We start from the raw sequence: 20887 nt of genomic DNA on the forward strand, positions 1-20887 counted from the left end.
GGCATAAAGTTATTTGTCACAGTACCTCATCACATTAATCTCTGCCATTCATGCAGCTAGGTCGCCTTTTTCTTGCTAGTATCGTTTATCTGAGCTTTATTTTCTTGATAAATATTGCCAATGGTTTATCAATATTATTAATCTTTTCAAACAACAAGCTCTGTTTATCCTCTGGATTGTCCCTTCCTCTTCTATTGAAATAATGTTTATCTTACCTTTAATATTTCCTTTGGGTTTGGGGGTTATTTTGTTTATATTTTGTTAATCTACTTAGAATTACTTGAGTCATGACTTGGGCCTTCTTTTCTTGTATAAGTATTCAAGACATTACGTTTCCCTCTACCAAATTTAGCTGTGACACAAGTTCACATCTTCCATATTTTTGTTACTGTCCAACCCCAAATACATTCGGTTTTCCATTATGATGTCCTCTTTGACCTCTGAATTATTTAGAAGTGGGGTTTTTTTAATTTTTTAAATGTTTATTTATTTTTGAGAGAGAGAGAGAGAGAGAGAGAGAGACCGAGTGTGAGAAGGGAAGGGACAGAGAGAGGGAGACACAGAATCCGAAGCAGGCTCCAGGCTCTGAGCTGTCAGTATAGACCCCCACGCGGAGCTCGAACTCACTAACCGTGAGGTCCCAATCTGAGCCAAAGTGGGACGCTTAACCGATTGAGCCACCCAGGCACCCCTATTTAGAAGTGGTTCTAATTTCCAAATGGATAAGATTTTTTAGTTATCTTTCAATACTGATTGTGGCACTAACTTTTTGTTATTGTCAGGGAATATGATCTTATGGTACCAATCCTTAAAAATGTGCTAAGATTTATGACCCAGTATTACACTGTCCAATACAGTAACCACTAGCCACAAGGGCTATTTAAATATAAATTAATTAAAATTGAATGAAATTTCAAATTCGGTTTCTTTGTCGCAGTCCCCATATTTGAGTTGCACCGTGGTCTCAACATCAGACCTCCGTCACTGCGCGAAGCTGCACTGACCACTCTGCTCCGGAGTGGGGTCAGGTCTCATAAATACCTCGTTTGTGTTGGAGGAAGCTATGTATTGTGCAGGTGTTGGGTACAGGGTCTTACACACACAAGTTAGACCAGTCGTGTTGTTTGACTCTTCCACATCCCCCCTGAATTTAAAAAAAAATTTTTTTTTCAACGTTTATTTATTTTTGGGACAGAGAGAGACAAAGCATGAATGGGGGAGGGGCAGAGAGAGAGGGAGACACAGAATCGGAAACAGGCTCCAGGCTCTGAGCCATCAGCCCAGAGCCTGACACGGGGCTCGAACTCACGGACCGCGAGATCGTGACCTGGCTGAAGTCGGACGCCCAACCGACTGCGCCACCCAGGCGCCCCTCCCCCCTGAAATTTAAATCTGGAGAAGTGCAGGGGCACCTGGGCGGCTCAGTCAGTTGAGCGTCCGACTTCGGCTCAGGTCGCGATCTCTCGCTTTGTGGGTTCGAGCCCCGCGTTGGGCTCTGTGCTGACAGCTCAGAACTTGAAGCCTGCTTCGGATTCTGTGTCTCCCTCGCTCTCTGCCAGCACCCCCCCCCCCACCTCATGCTCTATCTTTCTCTCTCAAAACTAGATAAAACGTGAAAAAAAAATAAAACAAAAACCTGGAGAAGTACGCTAAAACCTCCCACTGTGATGGAGAGTCTGTTTACCTCTCCACGCAATTCTGTCAAGTTTTGTTTTACATGTTTTAAGGTTACGTCGTTACGGGCGAGCGAGATCAGAATTGTGACATCTTGCTTGTGACTTGACCTATTTTATCATGATGTATTGATCTCTCACATATATGTCTTTCGCATATAATAAAACTAATGATAGATGAAGACTTATTTCTACCTTTTGATTTTGTGTGCTTTTTACTTTTCCTGTTTCCTCACTGTTTTTGTTTATTTGTTATTATGATTCCTTTCTTGGCACGTGGTAGAATACTCGAGTTTCTTTTTTTCTTTTGTCTTGTCTTTACTACTTTGAAAGCTCTGTGCTCAATTCCTACCTGGCCGTGGTTTCTCTACAAGTTGTAGAGAGTTGCCTGTAACTTAGTAAAATCTTACGTTAATCAGTATCCTGCCTCTTGAGAGATCGAGGTGTATTTTAACTCTGGTTAATCCCATCCGGACTAACTCAGTTTGTGACCTGTATTTTGGTTTCATCTTGTCTTTATTTAAACCAGGTGTCATTTTAGTTAAACGGTTAATGTGTGTTTTGCCCCGATCACTCCATTTTTTTTTTTAATGTTTATTTTGAGGGAGAGAGAGAGAGACAGAGTGTGAACAGGGGAGGGGCACAGAAAGAGGGAGACACAGAATCCCAAGCAGGTTCCAGGCTCCAAACTGTCAGCACAGAGCCCGACGCGGGGCTCGAACCACAGAGTGCGAGATCATGACCTGAGCTGAAGTCCGATGCTCAGCCAACTGAGCCACCCAGGCGCCCTTGCCCTGATCGCTCTTACTTCCCACGTATTGTCTTTGGGCTTCTGAAGAGTTTTAGTTTCCTGCTAATTTAGCATTTGAAAGGTTTTTATGTACTTATACGTGCACAACAAGAGTCACTCCCTTAATGAAGATCATTGTACTGAAGCTTAGAGGCTCAGGATTTGGGACGCCCTCCTTGTAGCTTGAAAGAGACGTTTCAGGGGCGCCTGGGTGGCGCAGTCGGTTAAGCGTCCGACTTCAGCCAGGTCACGATCTCGCGGTCCGTGAGTTCGAGCCCCGTGTCGGGCTCTGGGCTGATGGCTCAGAGCCTGGAGCCTGTTTCCGACTCTGTGTCTCCCTCTCTCTCTGCCCCTCCCCCGTTCATGCTCTGTCTCTCTCTGTCCCAAAAATAAATAAACGTTGAAAAAAAATTAAAAAAAAAAAAAAAAGAGACGTTTCAACCCAAGAGAATATTTGCAGAGACTGCGAATGTGCACGGCTCAAGCAGTTTTAGAGACATCCCTGGGAAACCCATCAGAGGCATGCACACAGCCCTGTACCGTTCGCTAAGGGCTATCACGGGCACTGCTTCCGGAAGAAAGTGTAATTATGACCTGCGGTGCACAGAGGAAGAAAACGTGTCTTAGGTTATAGATTATCCAAGTCCCCAGAGCAGGAGAAAAAGATCTGGAACATGAATGCAACTCTTCCGGCTCTGAATGCCCCTGGCTGTCCACCACGCCTTCATCCGTTGGTCCCTCGTAGGTTGTTAAAAGAATCTGGCCAGAGATAATCTGGGAGCCGTGTCTGTTTACAGTTGACAGCAAAGAGGGGAGATCTCTGGTGGTGAGCAAGCGTCCGAAGGTGGGGAGCGAGGTGGGGAGGGGGTCGAGGAAAACCGAACAGAGAATACCTCGTTGAAGTTTTGTTTTGTTTTGTTTGTAACACTGGGATTATTCTCTTAACGTCCAATCGTAAGTGCCTGTTCTCCCCCGCCCGCTGTCCCAACTCCAGATGTCTTGAAAGACAGATGCTTCAGCATGTCAAACTTTTGGCCCCTTTAAAATGACAACGTACGGTTCCTGAAACACTCAATTACCAAAAATAATTGTGCCACACTTAATAAATCTTCAGCGATGCCGTAAGCATATGGGCGAGGCCGTATGGTAGATGTCATATAGCAAGAATGATTGTAACAGATGTGCTCCTACCAAAGTTCTTTCTGGAACCGCCCCTGCTGGAAAATAGACACTCTTGTATCCTACTCCTTATTCCACGATTGAAAAGTAGAGCGCATTAATGAATGGTCCAGCCTTACAGGAAAAAATATACATTATAGGATTTGGCCCGATGCCCCCACCGGAGTTCCCAAGACAACCCTTGTCCACCCTCACAATTCCAGACTCTTTTGTATACCGGAGCCGGCACGGACTCTTCTGGAGGCCTTCCCTTTCCTTCCTCCTCTCTCCTGCCACAGGAGAGTCTATAACTCTCATCCGCCTCTCCCCCCACAAACAAAACAAAACAGAAAATGCCATCAGGTGGACAAACGTTCAATTCTAGAACCCCTATCTATCCCTTCGTGGGTGTAGCTGTGGCGCTTTCCTGAGTCACCTTAACTCTCAGGCAGAAGAAGGAGGTCACTGACCCTGGTACCCCGAGGCCACCCAGAGCCTCTGACTTTATGCTACAGCAGTGACCTGAGATGCCCTCTCTGCCCTGTAAGCCGACTCAGCCCCCAAATTCCTGACGCCCGAGTAGTCTTCTGTCTTGGGTCTTCTGGTTTCATGGCTTTCCCGCTTGAACCGCTGCTGGGTCCCCATCTTCCAAGTTCAAATCTCAGAGGCAGTCAGAGAGCCCTATGAGAGCCATGAAGAGAGTTCAAGCACGTGCCATTTCTGTGTTTACCACGTGCTTCCCAGCAAAGATGCCCCCATCCAGGGAGGTACCCCCTCCTACACCCAGCATTCCTATGCTGGTTCCCAGGTCTAGAAAGACTGAGTCAGCAAGGAGAGATATTCCCATCCAGCTTCTCCAGGAGCAAGGAACAGGCAGAGTTTCCTATGCTCTGACCCATCAGACTCCTAATCCACAGCAGACTGGATTCAGTTTGGGGTCCCAACCTCTGGGTTCCTCTGCAGTACAGACAATGGATGACCGTGAATCGAGGTGGAGACAATTGGGAATCACCATCTCATGTTCCTCTGTGAGGCTCTCGGAGTGCTTGATCCCCCTACATACTACTCATGAGTTCTCCAGCCTCAACCTTCATCCTTAACCCTGCCCCGCCCCCTCTGAGAACCTCATCTCCAATTCCATCAAGAAAATTGCCTCCTTCCACCCAACCACCAATCACATTATTTCCGTACCCATCGCTCATCGTTACTCCATTTCGTTCTTCCTGTTCACGAGTATTGCCCACACCCGTGCCTTTGACATCACCCCCTCCACCTCCTTGGAAACATTTTTCATCCTTCTTTACCTCCCTGCCCTGGATCTGAACTCTCTCCCTCTCTCTTCTGGCACTTTCCCTTTAGTAAATAAGCCTGCTTGTCTCTCCCACTTTTTTTTCAAAATTCCTACCTTGACCCTGTGTGGTAGATAGAATAACACCCCGTCTGCCTTGAGCACATCCACATTCTAATCCTGGGAACATGTGCATATGATCCTTTACATGGCAAAAGAGATGTTTGCAGATGTGATTAAGTTAAGTATCTTGAGATGGGGAGATGATTCTGGATTATCTGGGTGGACCCAAGGTAATCACAAGGGTCCTTATAAGAGGAAGGCAGGAGGGTCAGAACAAGGGAAGGGGATATGATGGCAGAAACATAGGTCAAAGTGATGCCACTGGTGGAAGGGAAGCATGAGTCAAAGAATACAATCTCTACAAGGTTAGAGGCAAGGAAAACACTCTCCATAGTCTTCAAAAGGAGTGGAGTCCTGCCAACATCTTGACTTTTGCCCATAAGACCTGTTTTCCAACTTCTAACCTCCACAACGGTAAGATAATAATTTTTTGGTTGTTTTCTGCCACTGAGTTTCTGCAATTTGTTACAGCAGCGATAGGAAGCTTATACGCCCTGCATCCTTCTTCAGCTAATCTCCAAGCCTCTCTTCTCTCTCACCCAAACTGGCTCACATTCTTTTCCCATTAACCCCTCAAATCACTGTAATGTCTTCTCAGAGAGAAACACCCGAGGTAGTTTCCTGTCAATTCGTGTTCTGGAACATTCCCACATCTAGAACATAGTCTCTTTGTCCCCTTCCCAGAGCATTGGCTATAGCTCGAGAAGATAATCCATAAGATCTCGAAAGCAGAACCTGTTGCCTCAGACCCTGATTGCCTTGAGTGTTGTTTGTTTCTGAATAAGAGACTCTCCACTATTTTGCGGGTCTTCTCTTCTCCGTGGCTGCAAATAATTCCATGTGTGGATTTCTTGGAAGAAAGGGCAACATGGAAACACCTGGTTAAGGGTATTTTACCCATTGCTTACATCCCTTCAAATTCCCCCATGCCCTCTGTCGGCTCTGATCCCTCGCCCTGGTCCCAGTCCCTCCACCACCACCTTCCCCCCACCAGAGACAAGACTGCCTTTCCGGAGCCTTCGTCCAGCCAGCCTCCCATTGCCCATTGGAATCCCGCCCCTCTCCAAACTCACAGCATGTCTACACTTACCCTCCTTTGACGTTGACCCGCAGGTGAGGTCCCGGCTCCCCTCCCTTCTCCAGACCCGTCCTGGTCTCGGAGGTCAGCTGTTCTGTCTTTTCCCTGTGCCCCTTCTCCTGAGCCCCCCACTGTCGGTGCCGTCTGGGTTGATGAGGAAGACGGTGTATTGAAATGTCTTCGGTGCCAATGAATGGAGACTGCTACGAAGCCCAGCGTCTATTGTTTCCTCTGCACGTGGAGGGGTCTGTGAGAGTCGTCCTCAAGAACCGGCTACCTCATGTCTCTGCCTCCGCGAGGCTGTCCCGTTCGGCCTACTTCCTTCTTGCTCACGTCTCTTCTGGCGACCAGCTTTCTCAGCCCGGCTGCCTGTGGAGCGACCACCTCCGATACTTTCTTTCTGTTTGAGCTCTAAGTTCTGAGACAAAGTCTCGATCTGAGCCCCTCCTTGAAGGAGATTCGGCAGCTGAAACTGTCCTTCACCCGACCCCCGCCGTCCTTCACCTGACCCCCGCGAGCTCCGGGATGGCCTTGCCTTCGGGTGGAACCACGCAGCCACCCCCGGGGTCTCGGCCTTTTCCTTCCTTACGGACAAGTGCACCTGTTTCAGCCCCTGCCTCCTCCTCGAAATGGAATTGACAGAGAACGACAGTGGACAAATGAGAGCACGATTCAGAGTATAAAATATCTGACCGCCAAAATGTGTTTTTTTAAGTTTTTGAGATGGGAGGGTGGGAAGAGACAAGTAAGAAACTCTCCTGGATGTACGCACCAAATCTAGAAGGTCAGAGACGATCGAAAGGTAAGCTCCAGAAAGATGTATTAGCACGGGGAGAATCCTATTCAAAAATGAGAGAAAATTTCCCCAGCTTAAGGGAAACGCTGGCCTTCGAAGTAAAAGGCCCCACATGGGGCGCCTGGATGGCTCAGTCAGTGAAGTGTCCGACTTCGGCTCAGGTCATGACCTTGCAGTTCGTGGGTTCGAGCCCCGTGTCGGGCTCTGTGTTGGCAGCTCAGAGCCTGGAGGCTGCTTCCGATTCTGTGTCTCCCTCTCTCTGCCCCTAACCCACTCACACTCTATCTCTGTCTCTCTCAAAAATAAATAAACATTGAAAAAAAAATTTTTTAAATATGAAAAGACCCCAGAAAGTGCTGGATGCTGGAGAAATGACCCACACCCAGACACGTCTCTGAGAGGCGTCAGATCATTAGAATGAAGCAGTGACTCCAAGACTCCTACAGTCCAAAGAAAGAAAAGCAGGTGACTTAAAATGAAATAAAATTTCAACAAGATGCTCATCCGTGATCCCAGGTGACCTATGACAATAGAACTCCTGTTTTTTTTTTTTTTTAAGATTTTGTTTTTAAGCGATCTCTTCACCCAGCCTGAGGCCCGAACCCACAACCCCGAGATCAATAATCACTCACTCCACCGGCTCAACCCGCCAGGCGCCCTGAACACCCCCGTTCTTTCGATGGACCAGTGCCTTCAGGCGTTCAAGCAGCTGATTGGTCGGAGGAAATCAGAGTCACAAAACAGTAGGTCCCACCCAGCAGAGCGAGGAAGGCCTGTCCCCTGGGCCACTAATGCCCCAGACCTGGAAACCCGCAGTGCAGAGGGCAACAGGCTGGCTGTAATCGGGCGGTCTCACGTCCCGTCCATGGGTGTCTATGGCGCATGTACGACAGAGAGGCAGAGGACGCGGTGAGGACAGAGACGCCGTCCGCGCTCTCATGGAGCCCACCATCTAGCCCAAAGGACACAAGCCACGGTCAGCCCCAGCCTCTCTTCCAGATAGCTGTCTCCTGCCTCCCCCCTGGCTGCAGCTCCTTGTGAGTTGGGTGAAGCCATAGGTCACTCGGTTGCTCCGCTGTTGGCAGTCCAGTAGGAAAAGGGGGTCCGGGAGCGACACCCCACTCTGTCCCACCACCCGTCCTGCTTTCCAAACCAGGTTGTTAGCTTGTGTCCTTCAGCGCCCCCCGCTTCTCTGAAGGGCAGCTGCAGGCGAGACGTCAGTGCCCCCCTTCAGTCTGGACCCCTCTGGACTGGCCCGGGCACAAGCCCCCCCAGAGCGTGGCCTGCGGATGCCCTCTTCTCCGAGGCAGACTTCCCCTCATTTGTGCACCCTTTTGGATTTTCGATCAGAATAGAATGGAGGTCTGGTAATATGGAGAATATGTAGATGCATATTTTTATAGACATGTGATAAAACTGCCGTTTCACCCAGAATTAGAATGCGCTGAGAGATTAAAAAGAGAAAGAAGGAAAATTGGAAGTTAATTGCTGCTTTACGGCAGAGTAAGGAACGGAGAATCGCGTTACGATCCGTCCTCCCTGAATTACAAAATAAACGGGATAAAACTTCGTTATTTTCTCTACGCAGACTCAAGTGTGGCATTGAGAGGCTCTGGTAATTAAATTTGATCGGAGCCAGATTTATAAAACAGACTGAGCTGTTGGGGACAAGGCCTCTGTACTGTTCACCTTCCTCTTTGCGTAAATGCTGGCTAGTTGATGCCTTGATCTGGTATGTGTAACGGCATTTGGAAATAATTGCCTACGGGATGATCAAAATGGGATTTTACTTCTCTTGATGATTCTAAGATTTTTCTAAGTAAATCACAGCCGAGCAAAAATCACGTACGTAGTTGGTAAGGGATAGCATCATACAGCAGGATTTGTTTTTAAAATTTTTTAACGTTTATTCATTTTTGAGAGACAGAGACAGACAGACCGTGAGCAGGGGAGGGGCAGAGAGAGAAGGAGCCACAGAATCCAAAGCAGGCTCCAGGCCTGAGCCGTCAGCACAGAGCCTGATGTGGGGCTCGAACCCACGAACCGTGAGATCATGACCTGAGCTGAAGTCAGATGGTTAACCGACTGAGCCACCCAGCCACCCCAGGATTTATATTTAAGCACTAGAGATAATATTTTTGTTAGGGCTCTTACAAAATTAGTCATAAAAAAGCTGTTTCCCCTCTCGATGAACCGCAAGGCCACCGCTCCGTGGATGTGTGAAAAGTGATGCATTCACCCGCTGGGTTTCGGAAGGATCTCCTCCATCAAGGCAGACAGACGGGCGCAGCACGGGAGAAGCCGGAGGCTGGTCCCATCGTCCAAAACAGCAGGTAGAGAGCAGGAAGCAGCTTTCTGGGGCGGCAGGAGGGAGCACGGACCGGAAGGAAAGAAGGGGACAAATCCAGGATGACGGAGTCTGTATCAAGGCAGGGTGGGAGCAAAGGGGAAGGTAGTGCGCTCAGGGTGGCAGCTTGGGGAAAGAGAAAGGGAAATAGAAGCGAGGGGAGAAGTACACACGTGGAGAGGGGCATCCGCGGACGAAGCTGGCCGAGGGGAGGCTGCAGCAAAAGTCACTCCCCAGTCCGGGTCGGAGCACAGGGAAAGACGGAGGAAGGGGTATGTGGGGAGGGGCCTGGACACTCAGCTCCCTGTTTCTGCTTCCAAGTATCCCTTGACACAGGGACAGTGTCCTATACATCATCATCCACGTAGCAGGTGCCAATAAACGTCCTGCACAGAACAGAACAAGACCGATCATTCCAAAACTGGCATTTAACTGAGCAGCTACTATGGGCCACGCCCTCTGCCGGGCACCCGGCGCATGTTACTTCGCTGAATCCGTAACCACTAGCGTGTGTGAGAGAGGTTATCTATCCTTCTGTCATGGATGGGAAAAATAACCCTGAAGGAGATTAGGCCATTTTCTTCATGGCCCAACATAGAGTGGTGTTGCTGCATCTAGAAAGTCCTCGTGCCAAACAACGACAAAGGCAGAAGAATCGCTCGGCGCTCTCAGAGTCCGAAAACGACCTGACACATCTTCTCTCCTTTGGTTTCGCCGCTTACCTAGTGAAACAAGCGGGTCATCTATTAATACCCCGGTGGGAAAAGAATGAGTAAACTGGGTTGAAAATTAACTGAAAGTCACATCGCCTGGGACACGGGCCAGGACCGGGGCCGCAGCCAGATCTCCCGAGGCCCTGGCCGACGACCTTCCAAACCCCGTGAGGGTTACGGGGGAGAGCTGGGGTCCGTTCGTGAATGGAAGAGGGGGGGGCGGTTCTCAGAGGAGCAGAGAGTCAGAGGTGAATAGGGTGAAAACGTACATCTTCCCTTTCGTCTTGTATTAGGTGACATCCCCCTGGGTGTTGGAGCAAATCAACTCCCCCATCTCTGCAGAATAACAAAGAGATTATTATAACAACTGTATGATATATATATATACACACACACATATATATATTATATTATATATTATATATTATAAGTATAATATTATAAGTATATATATAAGTTGTGTATATGTAATGCTTCTATTGCTGCACCTTGTACGAACATAGTAGTGGTGACGAACATGTGGTGTGTGTGAGTCACAGAGGCCGTCGCCTTGACGGAGGCCAGCTGTCCGCCGAGAGGAAGGCACTCTGGCTGAACAGCCTCAGTTTCCAGGGCACCCTCTGCCCGCCCCGGAAGCGCCAGGCTCCCCACCCGCCCCCCCCCCCGCCATACTTCTGGGCCTCGGGCTCTCCTGCTTGACCTTCAGCACGACAATGGGTTCAAAGTCGCCAGCAGGCAGACGACCGCTCGGCGGTCTCCTTCTGCTCACTCCTCCCGGGCTCCTCAGAAACCGGTGCCTCCCGCGGTGGTTTCCCCAGGCCACCTGAGACTGCGTTCCCAAGGCCAGGGTCGCCGACAAGGAGAGCCACGGGGCTCCCCGGTGCACCTGACAGCCGTGACCTGGGCGTCCGTTACCACCTGCTGGGCTGCAGCCCGCCGAAGGGGATGCGCGTCCCGACCCCTTCCTTTAAGCTCCACGTGGTCCCCTTGCCCCGGGGCCCAACCAACCCCTCTCTCCCATTTCTTCGGGCACCGTGGGTTTCGTTCCAGACACCACACCTCGGAACTGATCAAGTCACCCCAAATGAAAAGGGCGGCCGCAAATATGATCCCCTTGGTGCCTAGACCCAGACCCTTCGGTCCCCGAAGCTCCTTGGGGTTCCCTGCGGGGCAGCCCAGGGACTGAGGAGGATGTGATATGAGGAGGCTCCTCCTTTGCCTGCTGTCCCTGGGCTTTTTGGGTGACAGGCCGAGCCCATTCATGTGTCTCTGGATCTGCTCTTTAAGCTCCTTCCCTCTGGGGCTCACCTTGGCCTCGTCGCAGGATCCCTGCAGTCAGCCTCCTGCCCGGTCCCTGCTGCCCCGTATCTGGCACCTGCAGCGCCCAGAAGCCAGCAAGAGAACCCCGCAGGGCTCCCATGTGCAAAGAGCCACTCACCCTGCAGTTAATCAGCTCATTCACCAGCCCCGTCTAGAAACATATGCTGATGCCTTCGCTCCGCCAGCTCCCTTGCTGGACCGTGGGGCCGAGATGACTCATGGTCTCTCGTCCCAGACCTCATCCCAGGGGACTTCCCTACCGGGAGTGTCTCGGTCCGTTCCAGCATAATCCCTTTGTGGAAACTGCGCTGGGCACGCGTCAGAGATCGACATTTTAGTGGATTTTCTCTCCCGGAGGTATGGGTGGAGGAGATGACAAATCAACCCCCTTCAAACCAAATGGCCTTGGATTCTGCTCGTTCAAGTTTCTTCACGAATCACGGGCCCTCCTCAACCCTTGGCACGGATCTCAGGAGGCATGTTCTGCTCCCTGCTGAGCGGTTGCCAGGAAGGAAGGGGAGGTGAACTCGTATCTCCCGCCCTGAAAGTGTCTACACAGCCTGGTGGCAGTTCTGGTTCCCCACCCTGCAGAGACCTGGGTCAAAGGTCGGTGCCACACCCGAGGACGGACACTCTGCCATCGTGCCTGGAAGCTGTCCCATCAGCCTCGGAAACGTCTCCTCTCCCACGTCATAGCGAGGTTCACGGCAGGTGCGGGGCCCTGTTTTCCGGATCAGGCCCCTCTCCCACCTCTCTTCTCCCGGGCACGGGTGTCGCTCTAAGGTCAGCTATTCTGAGCCTCCGGCAGAGCACCTGCCACTGGGGCCAGTCCTGCTGGGCAACCGGGGGTGGGGGATGGGCAGCGGGTCCAAATGCCTCCAATGAGAAGCCTCAGAAGAGAGGACGACGAAAGGTCCCGCTTCGCCGATGTCTCTCCCAAGGTTGAGGGCCCTTAGTCTCGTCTTGGGGGCAGGGTTTCCTCCCCTTCCTTGCACGCCCCCTGTTCCCTGCCTCCTGTCCAGCTGTTTGTCCAGCCTGCGCAGCTGCCGTCTGTCCAACCCAACTGCTTTTGCGGGACCGGACATGTTTCTTTCTTTGCCTTCTCTTCCCTCGTGGCAGCAGGCCAAGCCACAGAAGCCAGCCGGGGTCACTGCCCGGGGCCTTTCCTCCTCCTCCGCCACCTCAGGGACAAGCTCTGCCATTTCAGCTTCTGTCTCATCTTCAAGGCTCCCATTGGAACCGCCTGGGGTCTTGTGTTAATTTTGCCCAGTGGAGAACAAATCCTTCTCTGCGAGGCCAGCTCAAAGACTTGGAAGGGGAGAGGGAGTCTGCGTAAGGAAAAAACACGGTCTTGGTTTCCCATTCAGTGGCTTTCTCCCTTTTCTCCCTTGACCTGGAGGGGGACCCCCTCCCCAGCCCCCCACTGGCCTTCCCTGGACCTGGTGGGATTCTTTGTTTGAAGGGTCCGGCCAAGCGTATCTTTCCCCTCCCACTGATGGAAATCGTGAGGTTTCTGGATCCCTGCCTTGTCTGTAACCTAAGGAATTCTCATCCAGGAGCAATTTTTACACACACGCGCGTGCGTGCACGCACACACACACGCACGCACACGCCACCAAGGAACATTTGGCGATGTCTGGAGACAGTCTCGGTTGTCGCATAGGGTGGGGGGATGCTACTGGCTTGTCGTGGGTGGGAATGCCACTAAACATCCCACAGCGCCCAGGCGGCCTCCTCAACAAAGACGGCCTGTCCCGAGATGTCAGTAGTGGCCAGTTTGAGTGTCCTCGCCCTAAGGACTTCGATGTCAAGGGATCCATAAGGTTGTCTCCAGCCTAGCAGTCTGCGAGACCCTATCAACCTCTCCCCTTACCCTTCCTGATTTCAAGTTCTCAGTCTCAAGTGCTTGGGGTTGATTATCCAGTCAAGTGTGTAATTTCAGACAGACTCAGAATAGTAATACCTAAGGAAAAAATTTGCATTCACCTTAAAGAAAAAGAGAACTCATTTCTACACACGGTGGCATGTGTTGTGTGTTTTGTATTGGGAGGGCACCTGTCAATTCAATTTGTGTTTTTTGTTTTTTGTTTTTTTTAGTCTCTCCAGTTGTATTATGGAACTTGCTGGGGGCATTTCGTTTTTCAAACGTTTGTGGACTGCTGGGTGAGGAAGTCCCGAGCAGCTTAGAAAAAAACGTCTTTACCAAACCTCCATAATACAGTTATATCTCCACGGAGGAACATGTGATTTTCTTTAGTACTATGTGCTTCAAGTAGAGGAAATATTGACCTCTTTAAAGGTAAGGCATTTTACATCAGCAAATGTATTTAAGGAACGAAAATGAACCTTATCTCTCCGTGAAGGCTTTTACAAGATTTCCCGATAGAGAGGTGTTCTCCTCTCCCCTTGACGACGCAGCTGGTTATCTATACAGACTTGAAAGTAATCAAATTGCCTTTCTCTACACCTTTGCCTCTCCACTCGAAATCCTTGAATCCAGATTAACCTCTAGAGCGAAGTCAGATAATCGACGTCTGAAAACTTGGAAGTCAGAAGCCAATTCCTCAGCCAAACGCAGGGCCCAGGCAGCCCAAAGGGATGAAGAGGTCAGGAAAGTGTGCGTGTGTGAGCGTGATGGCCTTGTACGCGAGTGCGGGTGTGTCAGGAGGGTGGGTGGCCGCAGGAAGTGGGGGGATCCATCGGGAGGGGAAGGAAGGGGAAAGGAAATAAGCCGGAAGGGAAAGACAATGGCGAAAGAGGAGCTGTGACCAGCCGGTGGACAGAAAGGCAGAGGAGGGGGTGGAGGAAGAGAGAGGGCAGCACAGGGGAGCGGGGCGAGGGGCCCGGAAGACGTGCGTGTGGCACGAGCAATTCCACACTCTTGCCTTCTGCAGAGCAAAACTTTAAATAAGAGAAGCTATGAATCTCTTCCTTGCAAGTTTCTTGATCCCCGAGTGCGGGACCGATGGGCAAGCCAGAAAGGCGGAGACAGGGGGAGCAGGGCGCGAGGGCCGCAAAAGCGCATTGTTGGGCCCAAGCGCGTCCTCCCTGCAGCAGGGTTAGGACCCTGGCCCCCAGCAGCAGGGCCCCTCTGGGTTGTGTCTGAGGAGCCCCACCCCTTTGCCCCCCCATCCCCATGAACTGCTGGGTTTCTTGGGTGCTCACGTTGAGGTCAGATCCCTCAACCCCTAAGAACTTCTTCCTATGGGGCTCCCATGCCGCCATCTTGCCCACCCCCAAACACGCCCTGACTCTCAGCTCCTTTGCCCCGCTGGTTCACCCCAGGCTTTTTCTCCAAGACACTCGGTCTCCGCCTCCCCAGGCACCAGCCACCACGGGGTTCTCTCTCCCTCCTGGAATGGGAGACGCTAGGGGCCCATAAAACCCTCTTCCCTCTGGTTTCTGATTCTTCGTGGCACATCACCATCTGAGGAGGCTCCTTTGGGCCACAGAATCCCCGTCACAGTAAACCCCCGAGAAGAGGTTCCTGCGACAGACCCCAGGCAGTTCAGTCGATCCTATGGCTTCCTTCTCCCCGGGCGCCCAGCCCTTCCCGCTTCTCTCCCCTCTCTGCCGCTTTGCAGCCAGCCAGCCAGCAACCAGCTCTTTAAGAGCTTGTCTCTGATCGCGCCTGCCCATGCCACACTCCTTAGTCCCGATTTTTCTCCTCCCCCCACCCTTTTTCCACAGTAAAAGTCTATAATGAGAATACAGGTGCGAAAGTACTTAACCAGCATAAATTGGGGGAGAGTCGTGTCACACGGTGGGCCCGTCTGGGCCTTTTTTGGCATAGAGCTGGTCCCCGTGCACGGACCACTGAGGAACAGGCCTGTGCTCGTTCTGTCTTAGACTCACGGTGAAATTCATCGCTGCACTCGTTTACTTATTCTCGCATCAGCATCACAGGTATCGACTAACGGTTAGAAGCTACGCAGCCTGCTGTTGCCTGACCACACGCTCGTAAGAGACCTGAAAAGGCCCTTGCAGAAAACCTCCTCACTAACCCACTTCTAGTCCATGCGGCTCTGCCCCCTCGTCCTGGGGGCCCAGCCCCTGCCCAGGGCCCTCCCTGGGACAGTCTCTGTCCAAACGCTTACTGATGTGCGGTCCTGGGAGACGGGCACGCGCATGTCCCTTCCAGAGGCCACTTGGCACGAGCAGTAAAGGTAGCTGATCGCCTCCAGCTACCACATTCTGGGGATCTATTGCAACATGCCTGCCGAGGCCCGCGCTGTCCCGGGCCAGTGTCACGGAGGTGCTACAGCCTTGTTATTCCCGCCCGACGCGAGACCCCTCTGATAGGAAATCTTTGCTACACCACTCTCCAGCAGTCTCCTTCCTTCTTCCCCCACCTCTGCAGGTGTCAAGTCAGCACTGGGGTCTCCAGGCTGCCTACTGAGCCTGCTCCCTCTCTCCTTCATCCTTCACAGGACTTTCCCTCAGTAAATATCTCACCCGTCTAATTCCGTCTTACTATCCGCTTCTTAGAGGGTCCAAACTAACACAGTGACTACCGGGAGTGACCCAAGGAGGCAGACAAGAAGATGGGGTCTTGGGGCTGGATGATGCACGCCCAGGCTGGCATGGAGGACCCCATCTCCAGGGACGTGTGGACGCAGGACTAGCTCAAGGTGGCTGCCTAACTGGTAACGATTTCGCGGGTGGTAATCTAAGAAAATGTCTCAGTGGGGGGCGCTTTCTAGATGTTACGGTGGCTTTTAGAAGCCCACAGAATGAGATGGCCCATGCTTAGCATGCTGAACGACGGGGATATGCCTGAGTTGCTTTGGTGAACAGTAGAGGAAGGGAGACAGAATGCTCAGGGCGGTGGGCGTGCTGGAGGAGACATAGTATACAAGGAGAAAGGCCCACCCGAGGAGTGGGTTCCATCGGAAGGCCCGGTGGGCCCACGATTCACCGAGCTCACCAGGAATAAGTTGACGGCAGAGGCACCAACAGGAAACGATCGCTGGTGGCTTTTCTCCATGGCCCGAGCTGACCACAGGTGAGGCGCCCACAGAGCGGGTCTCGTTAAAGGAGATTTGTATGATGGAGTCCCAAAAGAACAGAGGCCAGGTGGTAGTGCCTCCCGGGATGCCACAGATACATCAACTCGCAAGGCCAAAGGGGCCTTGACCCACAGGGAGCTGTGGAGCTGGCTCACAGGGCATCGCGCCCTGAGGAGCAGAACAGATCAGCAGCCAATGATGGGCCTGCCAGACATCTACAATCAACAGAAGGCAAGAACGATAGAGTAAGAGGTCGCCAGAGATCACCCAAATAAAAAAGTCATGATCCTTCTTCCAGTTCCGAGACCGGAACCGACTTTCAGACCCAGAACCCGAGGACTGGAGAAGGGACCTTGCACACCACGGCTAGTCTGTGTTGTAATGATCCCTTCAGTCCTCCCCCAAAGACCCATGAGCAAGACTCCAGTCACCGTTCACTGGCCGAAGGGGAATGCCCACACCTTGCAAGTGGTGGTGGACACAGGATTTGAGTTGTCACTGATACTTGGACGCCGGAAGCTTCATCAGGACCTCACTGTTACGGCATGGGCTCACAGGGACCACGTAACCAGTGGAACTCTGGCTGAAGTCCACCTTAAAGCTGGTCTGCTGAACAGTGGACACATGCGGTGGTCATTTTCCCAGTCCCGGAGATCACAGTTGGGACCGATGTACTTGTCAGTGTGAGTCACCTGTATTAGTCTCCTATTGCTGCTGTAACAAATTGCCACCAGAAAAATAGCTTAAAATGACAAAAACGCATTATGTTCTGGAGGTCAGCTGTCCAAAATAGGTCTCGCTGGGCCAAAATCAAGATGTCGGCAGTGCTGTGTTGCTTCTGAAGTCTCTGGAAAAGAATCCATTTCCTTGCCCTTTTTAGCTCCCGGAAACCACCCACATTCCTTGGCCTACGACTCCTTCCTCATCCTCAAAGCCAGAAGGTGCATCCCTCCAGCCTCCCCTCGGTCACCGCCCCTCCTTCTCTAACTCTCCTGCCTCCTACTTTCCTCATAAAGACCCTTATGATTATATTGGGTCCACCCAGAGAGTCTAGGGTAATCTCCCCTCCTCAGGGGTCTGAACTCAGTCACATCTGCAAAGTCCCTTTTGCCTTGTAAGGTAACATCATCCTAAATTCTGGGGATTAAGATATGAACATCTTCAAGGAACCACCTTTCTGCCTGGCATCCCCCAACCCTGAGTCCCTAGCCTGTAGAGGAAGTGCTGTCATGGTGAAGAGGGTCAAGTAGAACCCTCTGAAATTGTTCCCTTAGCAGTTCATCAAAAACAGTATTGGATCCAGGGACAATTCCAGAGATCTCAGGGCAACGGGGTTGGAGACCTTATCATATCTCGGTTTAATTCACCAGCACGGACCTTCCAAAACCTAGATAGATCCTAGGGAACAACTATAGACTCCCACAAGCTCAATGAAGTACTAACCTTGGTTGCATCTGCCCTGCAGATTGAGGCATTATTGCTATAACAAATTAATAAAGCTTTGGGTCCAAGGTATGCTGTCATTGATTTGGCAAATTCATTATTTTCTATTCCAACCAGAAACAAACATCCAAAACAGCTTGCATTCCCAAGGATCAGACAACAGTATTAATTTACAGTTTGCCTCAGGGCCATGTTAACTCTCCTGCTCTCTATTGCCGTAGTCTTAAGAGATCTGAAGAACCTGGGCGTCCCATGGAACACCACCCTGGTCCATTACATTGATGACACCATGCTGATCAGACAAACGGATGATCAAAACAGATCAAAAAGGATGAACAAAACGGGTGAGTACTCTGGAGCCTTAGTAAGATACTTGCAATCCCAGGGTGGGAGACAAATCCTATAAAGATTCAGGTACCTGCTCTTTTGATAAATTTTACGGAGTCAAGATGCCAAGGAAATACTGGGATTTTACCTCCAAAGTAAAAGACAGATTGCTACATCTTATATTAGCCACCTAAAGAAGGAAGGTAGACCTTTTGGGGTGCCACATCTAGGGACACTGCTCTGGTCCACATACTGGTTGACACAGAAGGTCACCGCGTCAAGTGCAACTCAGAGCAGAAAAGAGCTTTGGGCAGTCCTGCCACGCGGGCCAGTCTGGCAGACCGTATGATGTTGGACGTGTCTGGGGTAGCAGAAGGCGCAGCGTGGGGTTCATTGCAAAGGCCCATTGGAAAAATCATAAGCAGGTCTCAGGGGTACTGGACTTTCGAGAAAAGCTCACGATGTAGAATTGGACCCTAGTCGAGAAAGAGTGCTTGATTATGGAACATCAGGTGAACGTGTGTCCATAGCTGTCCGTTACGAGCTGGGTTCTCCAAGTCATAAAATCAGATGCGCTCAGCAGTAGTTCAATGGTAGTCGAAAATGACCGACCCAAGACTGCGTCTGACAGGACCAAGGGGCGCGAGACAGGTGCATGAGTGGGGAGCCCAGGTGCCCAAGCCCCCCACCACAATTTTCTCAGCTCATAGGGGACCCATATGACCAACTGAAGGGGGAGAAAAGGTCTAAGCTTGGTTCACTGCTGGGTCAGCTTGGTGTGGGGACACAAGCTGAAAATGGACAGCTGCCACATGAGAGCCACATGCAGGGGTGGTCCTGAAAGGCAAGGTAGAGGGGACATTGGCCAAGAGGAAAACATCCAAACTCCCGAGCAGGGTCCAGCGGTCCGTCTTGCCACCACAGGGCCCAAAAGGAGGAGGGTTGGAAGGTTGGAGCCCGAGAAGTCTTGGCAGGGAGGCGCGTAGTAGATGAACATGGAAATGGGCGAAATACGTGGTGATTTTTTATTGCCCAGGAGTGCCCACCAGAGAGCGTCCGCCGTGGAAGAGGTGGCCAGCAACCAGCTAGACAAAACGACTGAGCCAGTTGGCTCTAGCCAGCCTTCATCATCGGCCACCTCAAAACCGGCACAGTGGGTAATGGAATGGAGTGGCGGAGGATGTTCGTGGACCCATCTGCCTGGACTCCCACTGACCATGGCCGGTCTCGTCGTGGCCACCTCTGAATGTCCAACCCGCGTCAACAGAGCTCAGCACTAAGCGTAGGGATGGACACTCTTCCTTGAGGAGACCAACAGGACGCAGTGGCAAGGGGACTATTTTGAACCCTTCTGTCCTCAAAGGGTCGGCTACTCATCCTCTCTCTGGGCTTCAGGGTCCCATTTTCTGTCACAGACCAGTCCTTACTCAGCTCAGACAGATCTATTTTTTTTAATGTTTATTTATTTATTTGGGGGGGGCAGAGAGAGAGAGAAAGAGAGGGACCCTGAGCGGGAGAGGGCCAGAGAGAGGGTCCCAACTAGGATCCACGCTCAGCATGGAGCCCAACACGGGGCTTGATCTCACGACTGTAGATCTCGACCTGAGATCGATCAAGAGTCGGACGTGTAACCTACTGAGCCACCCAGGCGCCCCCCGGGCTCAGCTGTTGAAATAGTTCTGCTGTTTTTGCAACATTTACCCCCCCCCCCCCTTCGTCTTTTATCTTTTGTTCAAGATGACACCAAGCACAGCTAATAAAGTTTGGTTTCCCCACCACGCGGACGGGTCTGGCCAGTGAGAGGTGGTCCCTGAGTGAAAAGGCAAAGGCTCAGTAGGAAAGTGCCTCTTCGTGGTCCCCTCGGCCCTTCCCCTGGGCCTCACCCCTCTCTTCACGCAAGGATTACAGAAAAGCAGCCTGGGGGGTTGAGAAGCCAGCTCGGGACCCTGAGGCACCAACCACATAACTTGGCGGAAATAGCTGTAGCCCCTGGTTAGGTCTCTGAGCCCCCAGACCAGCCCGGACCTGCCTACTCCGGGGCCATCCATACGTAAATCCGAACTCTGCTTCAGCCGCTATGGGAGTCTTAGAGGCTGAACTCCGTCCCCTGAAGCAGCATGTATTGTGGTCCTAACTCCCAGTATCTCAGAATGTGACCTTGTTCCGAGACAGGGTCTTTACAGAGGCCAAGTTAAAATGAGGTCATCAGGGTGGGCCCTAGTCCAGTATGACTGGTGTCCTTATAAAAGGGGGAAATTTGAGTGCAGAGACACACGGAGAGGGAAGACGATGGCAAGAACCGCGGGAGAAGACAGCCGTCCATCTGCGAGGACAGAGGCCAGGAGCGGGTCCTCCCTCCCAGCCGTCAGGAGGAACCGGACCTGACTTCTCGCCTCCAGAATCGGGAGACGGCACGTTCCTGTTATGTAAGGCCCTCGGCCTGGGGTCCTTTGTCCACCCGGGCAAAGGGATACAGGAGGGTTTTGTGTTATTTGAAACTGGACGTGTCCCCGAGGACGCGGCCCGACAGCCTCCGGCTCTGCCCCTCCCCCGCATCACCCCACAGGTGACCTCCACAGTCATCTGATATGATCCAGCGTTTGGAAGACCCTCCCTGGTCCGGGTGGCTGTTCAGTGAGCTGCACACGTAGCCACTACATTGTATTCAAACTTAAAGAGCCATCGAGAACCCCGGGACAACCAGGGAGATTCTCAGAGGCCTTAGCAGGAGGCAGGGGCTTGCTTCCTTCCTCTCACATGGGGGCATCCCTTTTTTTTTTTTTTCTTTTTTTAGTTTATTTACTTATTTAAGAGCGAGAGTT

At 51.6% G+C, this 20887-nt stretch overlaps 1 long non-coding RNA gene across 1 annotated transcript; it reads left to right on the forward strand.

Annotated features, from left to right (window-relative positions):
* The first annotated feature begins 7523 nt into the window (after positions 1–7523).
* Positions 7524–19534, forward strand: LOC123581950. Its single transcript, XR_006704100.1, has 5 exons — positions 7524–7815; positions 9107–9239; positions 15775–15917; positions 17960–18082; positions 19102–19534. It is a non-coding gene; the product is annotated as an uncharacterized LOC123581950 (long non-coding RNA).
* Positions 19535–20887: the final 1353 nt, after the last annotated feature.

The sequence above is a fragment of the Leopardus geoffroyi genome, chromosome B3 (assembly GCF_018350155.1).
Source record: "Leopardus geoffroyi isolate Oge1 chromosome B3, O.geoffroyi_Oge1_pat1.0, whole genome shotgun sequence".
Lineage (NCBI taxonomy): Eukaryota > Metazoa > Chordata > Mammalia > Carnivora > Felidae > Leopardus > Leopardus geoffroyi.